Here is an 8,716-nt window from a genome sequence, read left to right as displayed (position 1 = left end):
AGCTCATCGGACCACTAAAGAACAGGCTGTTTGGGGAATTAATGGCAGATTAACAAAGGTTTGAGAGTGGAACTGGGATCTCTGAATGCCAAAAGGAGGAAGCTGCCTACCCCTTCTGAGCCCAAGGCTCCCTCCTTTGCTTGGCTTATCTAGCAAGTAGCTGCAATGTCCCAGGAATGTGCTAAGTAAAGGAAGCAGATGGTTGGTTTCACTTTTAAAAGAAATTGCAACCTAGAGAAACTGGCAGAGATAGTATCCCTCCAGGGCTTCCGCTTCTCTGTGATGCAACTGGGGCCTGGAGGGTGCAGCTATGATGCAAATAGCTTGGGCCAGCACCAGAGGAATCTCTAGTGGGTGGAACTGTCAGAGGGGATTTTCTTTCTGTTGGGAAAAAAATTGCATCCTTGCCCAGTGGTAAGAGGAAGAAGCTCAGGCTTTTCCTCTCTTGAATCTGCTCAATGAATGGGGACACAGCTGCAGAGGGTGAAATCCGTGTTCTGGTTCACTCGACCTGTTGGATTGTAAAGAGTAGTTGGTTTGTTTTTTTTGTCACTGTAGAAGGGTCTTTCTCTTGGCCACCTTAAGCAAAGAATAAAATGGCTTGTTTTCATCAAGGGAGGAAATCGATCCTCCAGATATGTGCCAGCACATTTACTTCACACAGCATATTTCTGATCTACCCACAACATTTGGAAGTTTGTAGTTACAGAAAGTGAAATAAATGTCCTTCTGCATCAAAACAGAATTGCTGACTTGGCAGACATGTACTTTGCAAGATCATTTCCAGGAGTGATGACAGAGTTATGATGGCCCACAGAGCCTTGCACTTTCATTTACATAATTTGTGAGTTACACCCTGCCTTTTCCTAAAAGGAAAGATTAGGGTGGTTTACAAAAACAAACAAAATGAGCAACCTGGCGATTACAGCAGAGATGGAAGTTCTAACACAGGTAGATGGAAATATTTAATTAGTAAATATGCCAAAAGAAAAATCAATATTATTACTGTGAATCGCATGTTCAAATAGTGAAAAGAAAGCAGTCCAAGTAGCCAAGTAGCCAAAGAATTAAAAAAAACAAGAGGGAAGAGAGGGATCTGTACTTATAGAATATATAGCATTACACTATCATTACACTAGGTAGTTTTGTAGCTTTCCTTTAGTCCTTAGAACAACCCTACGAGGGAGTTATTATTATTGTTCCTACTTTATAAACAATAACAGGGAGTTTAAATATGGTAGCCCAAGATTGTAGGACTAGTAGTTGGGACTAGGATGCAGCTTTTTATTTTCATGCCTAGTGGGGATCCAAGAAGATAGAGAGTCTCAGTGGGGTTAAGAGTGTGGGTTCTGGAGAAACAGATGTATGGGCTCAAATCCTGGCTCCAACTAGTACTAGCTGCATGACTTCTGGAACATTATTTAACTTCTCCAGGTCCAATCTCTGAAATGGGGATAATGAGGATTACATAAGGTAATATATATAAAGCAAGTAGAATGATACCTGGAACACAGTAAATGCTCAAAAAGTATTAATAATCGTTATACAGAAACCGTGTAAGTGGGTTGGCCGACAACTGTGTTGTGGTTTGTATCTTTTTTTCTTCCTGGATATCTTTTAAAGATAAAATTGAGACAGTGTCTGTCTATCACTCCTCTACCATAATTATTTGTACATTTATGGCAGCATAGTTTTTGGTTGGCTCTTCCTATGGCAATGCATTGTGATATTCTCCATAGAAAATAGAAAGACAATTCAATATTTAACTTAGCATGGCTGATCAAAACTTGTTTTTTATGGATGACAGCTGGAAAAATTTTCTTCCATCTTCAGCACTATTTATTTATTTATTTATTTATTGAGACGGAGTCTCACTCTGTCGCCCAGGCTGGAGTGCAGTGGCGTGATCTTGGTTCACTGCAAGCTCCACCTCCCGGGTTGTGATGTAAGAGGAAGAACAAAGATTAACAGATTAACCTTTGTTAATCTGCCATTAATTCCCCAAACAGCCTGTTCTTTAGTGGTCCGATGAGCTCCCAGCTCCTTAATACCCAAATAAGGAGATCAGCACTGGTTCCTGCTTCAGCAGAGACTGAGAGGCCATTCTCCCGCCTCAGCCTCCCGAGTAGCTGGGACTATAGGCGCCCGCCACCACACCCGGCTCCTTTTGTTTGTTTTGTTTTGTTTGTTTGTTTGTTTTGTATTTTTAGTAGAGACGGGGTTTCACCCTGTTAGCTAGGATGTTCTCAATCTCCTGACCTCATGATCTGCCCACTCTGGCCTCCCAAAGTGCTGAGATCACAGGCATGAGCCATGGTGCCAGGCCTCAGCACTCATTATTAAATGTTTCAGATGTAACTGCTTGCCGGAGGATAAAGCTTCAGAGAACAGCAGCCCTGGAGTTCTCTCACATCTAGGATGTGATCTAGGCTGAGAACTACTGCCTCAGCTGGTCCAAATTGGCTAAGCTTTTTAGCTCCCAGTTTCCTATCCCCGCTGGGCTAGTCTTCAGGATGGGAAGAGGCCTTGAAGACTGAGTCATAGTGGCTCTCAAAGCAACATCTCATTAGATTCTTCTTCTTGGAGTGAACAATAGAGTCCAGAAGCCTGATGAGGTCTGCAAGCAGGTTGTTTCTGGGGGCAAGGTGCATGTGTAGGTACTGCTGGCAGCCCGGGGGCCCCACCCATGGCCCCAGTACCAACGTGGCCAGCCCTAGGTACCACGCCATTCTTTCTCGGCTGCATTCTTCCCTGTTGAGGAGTTGGCAGGACCAGACTGATATGCTGATCTGGAGCTGTTGGACTCCTAAACTTACTGCTTCTAGGGCTTGCTTGGACCTCTTCCCTGGGTTCATCCTTCAGAGAGTTAATGACAGTTGTGGTATGCGCATCCATAGGCTTCAGAGAGGCTGAAGAATAGTGGTATTTATCAGAGATGGGATAAGGTGGAAGTGGATCCTCCAGATTATGATGAAGCCTTATCTCCAAGTAAGAGGGGAGGATGTATTTTATTTAACAGTTTGGTACTTGATTGTAACATTTATGTATCTATGGTATGAGGGCCTCCTTTTGTACTCTTACCATGGCTTCACAAATTTTGTGTGTGGACCTGTTGGTGAGTGACAGGTCTGTGATCACAATTTAGCATGTATCCTGGGCTCCTGCACCCAGTTCATTCAGTTCTTTTCATGAGCCTTCTTCACCCTTACTAAGAAAAACTGCTTCTCCTATGTTTCTTGCGATTTTACTCTGCTGGTCAAGTAAGAAATCTGAGGTTGCATTGGAGAAAGCAGGCTCAGTCTAGGTTAAGTGATAAAGCAGTTTGTTTTGTGTTCTCAGGCTTCTCTGACCCTTCTCTTTCCAGGCTGTGCTGTGCCCCAGGAGCTCTCTCTCTCTCAGGTCCCTCTCAGGACAACTGTTATATTTGTGTGAATTTATCTCAACAGTTACCACTCTCAGGAATATTTGCATTTGAAGGCTTTATAGTACATTGGCCTTCAGGGATGTTGGGTGTCTGAGGGTAAGAGATGAAGGGTTTATGTACCACCAGGTAGGTCAATGCCTGTGCAGCCTCTTCAAGGGCACCGATCTGCAGGTTAGTTCTCCAAAGTCAAGCAGAATTGGTGCATTTTCTTAAGCAGTGTTTAGATTAGACAATGGAAAATCTGACCCTAAGGGTCCTAAAAGATAACATTTTGTCAGGCACATAGCCCAAAAGGATATGTATTTCATGAATAAATAATTATCCTGAGGGAAAAAGGATACTTCCATGATGCAACTTTAGAGAAAAATCTAGAAAGTATATGAAGCATCGGTTTTATGTATTGGTGGTTGCTTGCTTGACCAAAATTATGTGCATGTCTGTGTGTGTATGTGCATGCGTGTGTGTGTGTGTGTGTGTGTGTGTGTTTGTGTTTGTGTGTAATGGGCTCAGATACATGTGTATATTGGGGAAGATAAAAACATTTCAGCCTTGCCTGACACAGTGGCTCATGCCTGTAATCCCAGCACTTTGGGAGGCCCAGAGTGGAGAATAACTTAATGCCAGGTATTTGAGACCAACATGTGCAACATAATGAAACCCTATTGCTACAAAATGGTTTTTAAAAAATTAGCTGGGTGTGGTGGTATGCATTGGTACTCCTAGCTACTTGGGATGCGGAGGCAGGAGGACTGCTGAAGCCCAGGAATTTGAGGTTGCAGTGAGTTATGATCTTACCACTGCACTCTAGCCTGAGTGACAGAGCAAGAGCATATCTTAAAAAAGAAAGAAAGAAAGAGAGAAAAAGAGAGAAAGAAAAGCCAGCCTATGAGGACAAGGCTCATTAATTATTTCCTTTTTGGAGGCCAAAGGAGAGCCAGTAGTAATAACTGAATTGTGTTAGATACACCTCTATAGGGAAAGTTGTTCTACCATTTCAATAGATTTTATTTCTTAGTTCACTTAAAAAATATTTATTCACTTAGTTATTCACAGTCTCTGACATTTTTTCTTACCAAAATGTTGGTTGAGCATTTCAAATGGTAGTTCAGACCAATGTGGAGGCATCTAGTCTAGTGGCAAACAACATCATATATTTTAAGAAGCTTTGAGAATATTGCCATGGTCACACCATAAATCAGAGCAACAAAGTTCAAATAATGATAGCCAACATTTACCTAGTTCTTACTATGTGCCAGCATGGATGTAAAGATTTCACATATATGAACTCATTTAGTCTTCATAGCATCTTGATGAAGTTGGTAGTATTATTAGTCTCATTAAGTTGGTACTGTTGTGCTCTGATGAGGTTCAGGGCATACTTCCTCAAAATATGGCACCTTGGCATTTGAGAAAACTGCAGAAGCAGGAAAGTTCTCTCATCTTCCCCTCTCCCTTTTCCCCGAAGCAGGTCATAGAAGGTTCATTCCAGAGGTGCCCTCCTTATATCTGAAGTAAAGCAATGTCCTTATCTCTGAAGACACAGGAGACATAAGAAGAATCTGAACAAACAGGTCTTGGTGTTTTCCCCAGTTTATTACCATTAGATCCTACCCACTTTGTTCAATCATACTTCTCTACAACTATCCACTTCTTTATCAGATAAGCATAAAGATGCACAGATTTCCTTTGTGTGTGTGTGTGTGTGTGTGTGTCATCATTTCTAAAGGCTCCTGTGTCACATAAAGCATATTAAATAAATTTGCATGCTTTCCTCTTGTTAATCTGTCCTTTGTCATACGAGCCTCAGCCATAAACCTCCAATGGCAAGAAAAGACATTTTCTCTTTCCTATACTTCCTTTCAGGAAACTGGGGCACAGTGAAGTTATGCAGCCTGTACAAGATTTCATATCTTACTAGGAGTGGAACTAGAATTCATACTCAGGTAATCTGGGTCTGGATGCTTTGCTCTTGACCACTGTGCTATACTGTTTCTGATAGGAGGGCCAACCACATGATACTCACCTCTATAGCCTCTGCACCTCGCTTATGTGCAAAACGCTTCAAGATATCAGTCTGTGGAACACCTAGGATAATAGGTATACATTTCACACTCTGTTCCCAAGGAGCTGTAGGGTTTCAAAGAGATGTATTAAGATCAGTTCTCAGTGGGAGGACGAAGCTGATTTGGCCAACTCTGGAGTCACCCATCCTAATTCCCCTTTTGTCTGTTTTACATATCATGGTTTCACATATTATTTATTTGGAAAAAGGGTTCTGTTATTGATCATTCAAAAGAGTTTGGGGCCCAGAAAACAAAAATTCCATTGAATATACAAGTAACAAAAACTTTGACTTAGAATTCTAATGTAATAATAAGCAACAAAGAATTGGAGAAGTTGATCAAACCTGAACCTGACTCAAAGTTGTAACCCCCATGGTGTACATTGGATAACAGAATCAGGATCTAAAAATGTCTCTAAATGATAAAGTTATGAACAGCATGAGCAAATTGAATGACAGTGATAATGTAAATTTATAGATTTAGGACCAAAAGCAAACCCAAATGAAAGAAAAGCAGATTCACTGGATAGGTACTCTAGGGCTTAGTAACGGCACATGTAAACAATAGCTAAGAGTTTAATAGCTAAGAGTTTAAGTCAACAATATTTGAGCCCAGTATGATTTGCTGATAAAGGAAGCAAAATAGTTTGCTCAATGCTCCCCAGACTGTGCACTATTTTCACATCTGAGAAAACTTTAGAAGTGACATTGACAAGCTGGAGTTCATCCAGAAGATGATTGTAATAGTGAAGAGATGTGATACCTGGTCACAAGAGATTTGATTGAGGAACTAGGAATGCTTACCCTGAGAAGAGAGAACTTTGGCATGAGGGCCAGCTCTGAATATGAGTAGAGATGTCATGTGGCAGAGAGAGGGCCTTATCAGCCTCTAGAATGCAGAATTAATATACGGGAATCATAGAAAGGTAGATTTCACTTACTGTTAGGAACACTTTCCAGGGCTGTTAAAATAGAAATCATTGCCTGGAATTGGGTTAGTGGCTTCCCCAACAAGAAGACATTCATTTTGGGGCTGCATACTCAAGGAGAAAGAAAAAGAAATTCATCCCCATTTCATAGCCTAAGAAATCTCTCAAATTATTTCCAGCTCTAAGATTATATCATGCTATGACATTTCTTTGCTATAAAGAAAAAGGGGGGGGGGGGGGGCCGGGCGCGGTGGCTCAAGCCTGTAATCCCAGCACTTTGGGAGGCCGAGACGGGCGGATCACGAGGTCAGGAGATCGAGACCATCCTGGCTAACACGGTGAAACCCCGTCTCTATTAAAAAATACAAAAAACTAGCCGGGCGAGGTGCGGCGCCTGTAGTCCCAGCTACTCGGGAGGCTGAGGCAGGAGAATGGCGGGAACCCGGGAGGCGGAGCTTGCAGTGAGCTGAGATCCGGCCACTGCACTCCAGCCCGGCGGCAGAGCGAGACTCCATCTCAAAAAAACAAAAAACAAAAAACAAAAAACAAAAAAAAAGAAAAAGGGGTAAAAGTTAAGATGTTCTTGTTTTCTTCTTAGGTGGAAACTGAAACTTATATCTGTGGCAGAAATAGTATCACTCACTGCCTTGGTCAGGTTGGGCTGCTAGAACAAAATACCAGAGACCTTGTGGCTTAAATAACAGACATTTATTTCTCACAGTTCTGGAAATGGGAAGTTCAAGATCAAGGTGCTGGCACATTTAGTTCCTGGTGACGACTTTTCCCGGCTTGCAGATGGTTGCCTTCTCACTATGACATCACATGAGGGAAATAAACTTCTCTCTCCTTTTATAAGGACACTAATCCCGTCATGGCAACCACAGCTAACCCTAATTACCTCCCAAAAGCCTTGCCTCAGAATACCACCATGTTGGGGATTAGGGTTTCAACATAAACATTTTGGGGGAACACGAGCATTCCATTTATAACACTAAATATCCCATGTACTTACCTGTATTACTCAGTCTTCTTACATTAGGCAGGGCTATGTGATTAGCTCTGGCCACTGGGTGTGTGTAGTGAGTTGAATGGTATCCCCCTAAAATCCACATCCAGCCAGAACCTCAGAATGCAACATTATTTGGTAATGGGGTCTTTGAAGACATAATCAGTTAAGATTCACATAAATCGTAAATGACGAGTTAATGGGTGCAGCACACCAATATGGCACATGTATACATATGTAACAAACCTGCACGTTGTGCACGTGTACCCTAGAACTTAAAGTATAATAATAAAAAAATAAAAAAATAAAAGTATAAGATGAAAATAATGTATTTTCACCCTAAACATGAAAGTCATCCCCTACCCAATAAAAATTACATCTATAACAACAACAAAAAAAAGATACACAGAGTCAGAGAAGAGAGTAATATGAAGATGAAGGTAGAGATTGAAGTGATGCACGCATAAGCCAAGGATCACCAAAGATTGCCAAGAGCCAGGGGAAGATAGAGAGAGGCAAGAAAATATTCTTTCCTGCGGCCTTCAGAGGGTTCATGTGCCTGCTGATGCCTTGGTTTCAGATTTCCAATCTCTAGCATGGTGAGAGAATAAATTCCTATTACTTCAAGCCACCAAATTTGTGATAATCTGTTATGGCAGCCACAGAAATGACAGATGTTACCTTTTGGTCTACAGCATTTAATTGCCAGTGTGTGATTCTTTCTCCTTCCCTTCCTTTGCCTCAGCAAATATGGAAGCTTCCTACTAAGATGTCAGAGAAGGAAACAACTTAGATGGTTGAATCCCAGAACGGAGGACAGTGGTCCTGAGGAGTTTTCAACACCTGCAGTGGAATGTGTATGAGTGATACTTACATTTTTTTAATGTTAAGTTATGGACATTTTGTTTTTGAAGTATAGCCTGTTCTATCTTGACTAACAGTATTACCTGAAAAGGGTGAGAGTAGAAAAAATAGAATGGATTATATACTATTCACTAATCTAGGTCTCAGAGAAGTCTCAGAAATTCCTTATTAATTCACTATCAAATAAACCTAAGTGCTTTTTTAAACTTGTAGTTCAGCAACCCGTACATGCTGTCGTTTATGAAGTGAGTACAATGTGGCATTACGCACACCAGGTAAGTCTAGGCCCAGTCTCAGAAAAGATGGTTTAGACTAAATTAACTTAAGGAGATATAGATATAGATAGATAGATAGGCAGATAGATAGATAGATAGACAGAAACTCATGAGTGAGGAGTACGGGAGGCTAAGGGACATGCCTATCCAGAGCCT

General features: G+C 41.5%; 1 long non-coding RNA gene across 1 annotated transcript; it reads right to left on the bottom strand.

Annotated features, from left to right (window-relative positions):
* Positions 1 to 4,210: 4,210 nt before the first annotated feature.
* Positions 4,211 to 6,617, bottom strand: LOC116271339. Its single transcript, XR_004179904.1, has 3 exons — positions 6,291 to 6,617; positions 5,448 to 5,551; positions 4,211 to 4,955 (listed from the first exon to the last, which is right to left on the bottom strand). It is a non-coding gene; the product is annotated as an uncharacterized LOC116271339 (long non-coding RNA).
* Positions 6,618 to 8,716: the final 2,099 nt, after the last annotated feature.

The sequence above is a fragment of the Papio anubis genome, chromosome 1, assembly GCF_008728515.1.
Source record: "Papio anubis isolate 15944 chromosome 1, Panubis1.0, whole genome shotgun sequence".
NCBI lineage: Eukaryota > Metazoa > Chordata > Mammalia > Primates > Cercopithecidae > Papio > Papio anubis.
This window is presented reverse-complemented; position numbering and strand designations above follow the sequence as displayed.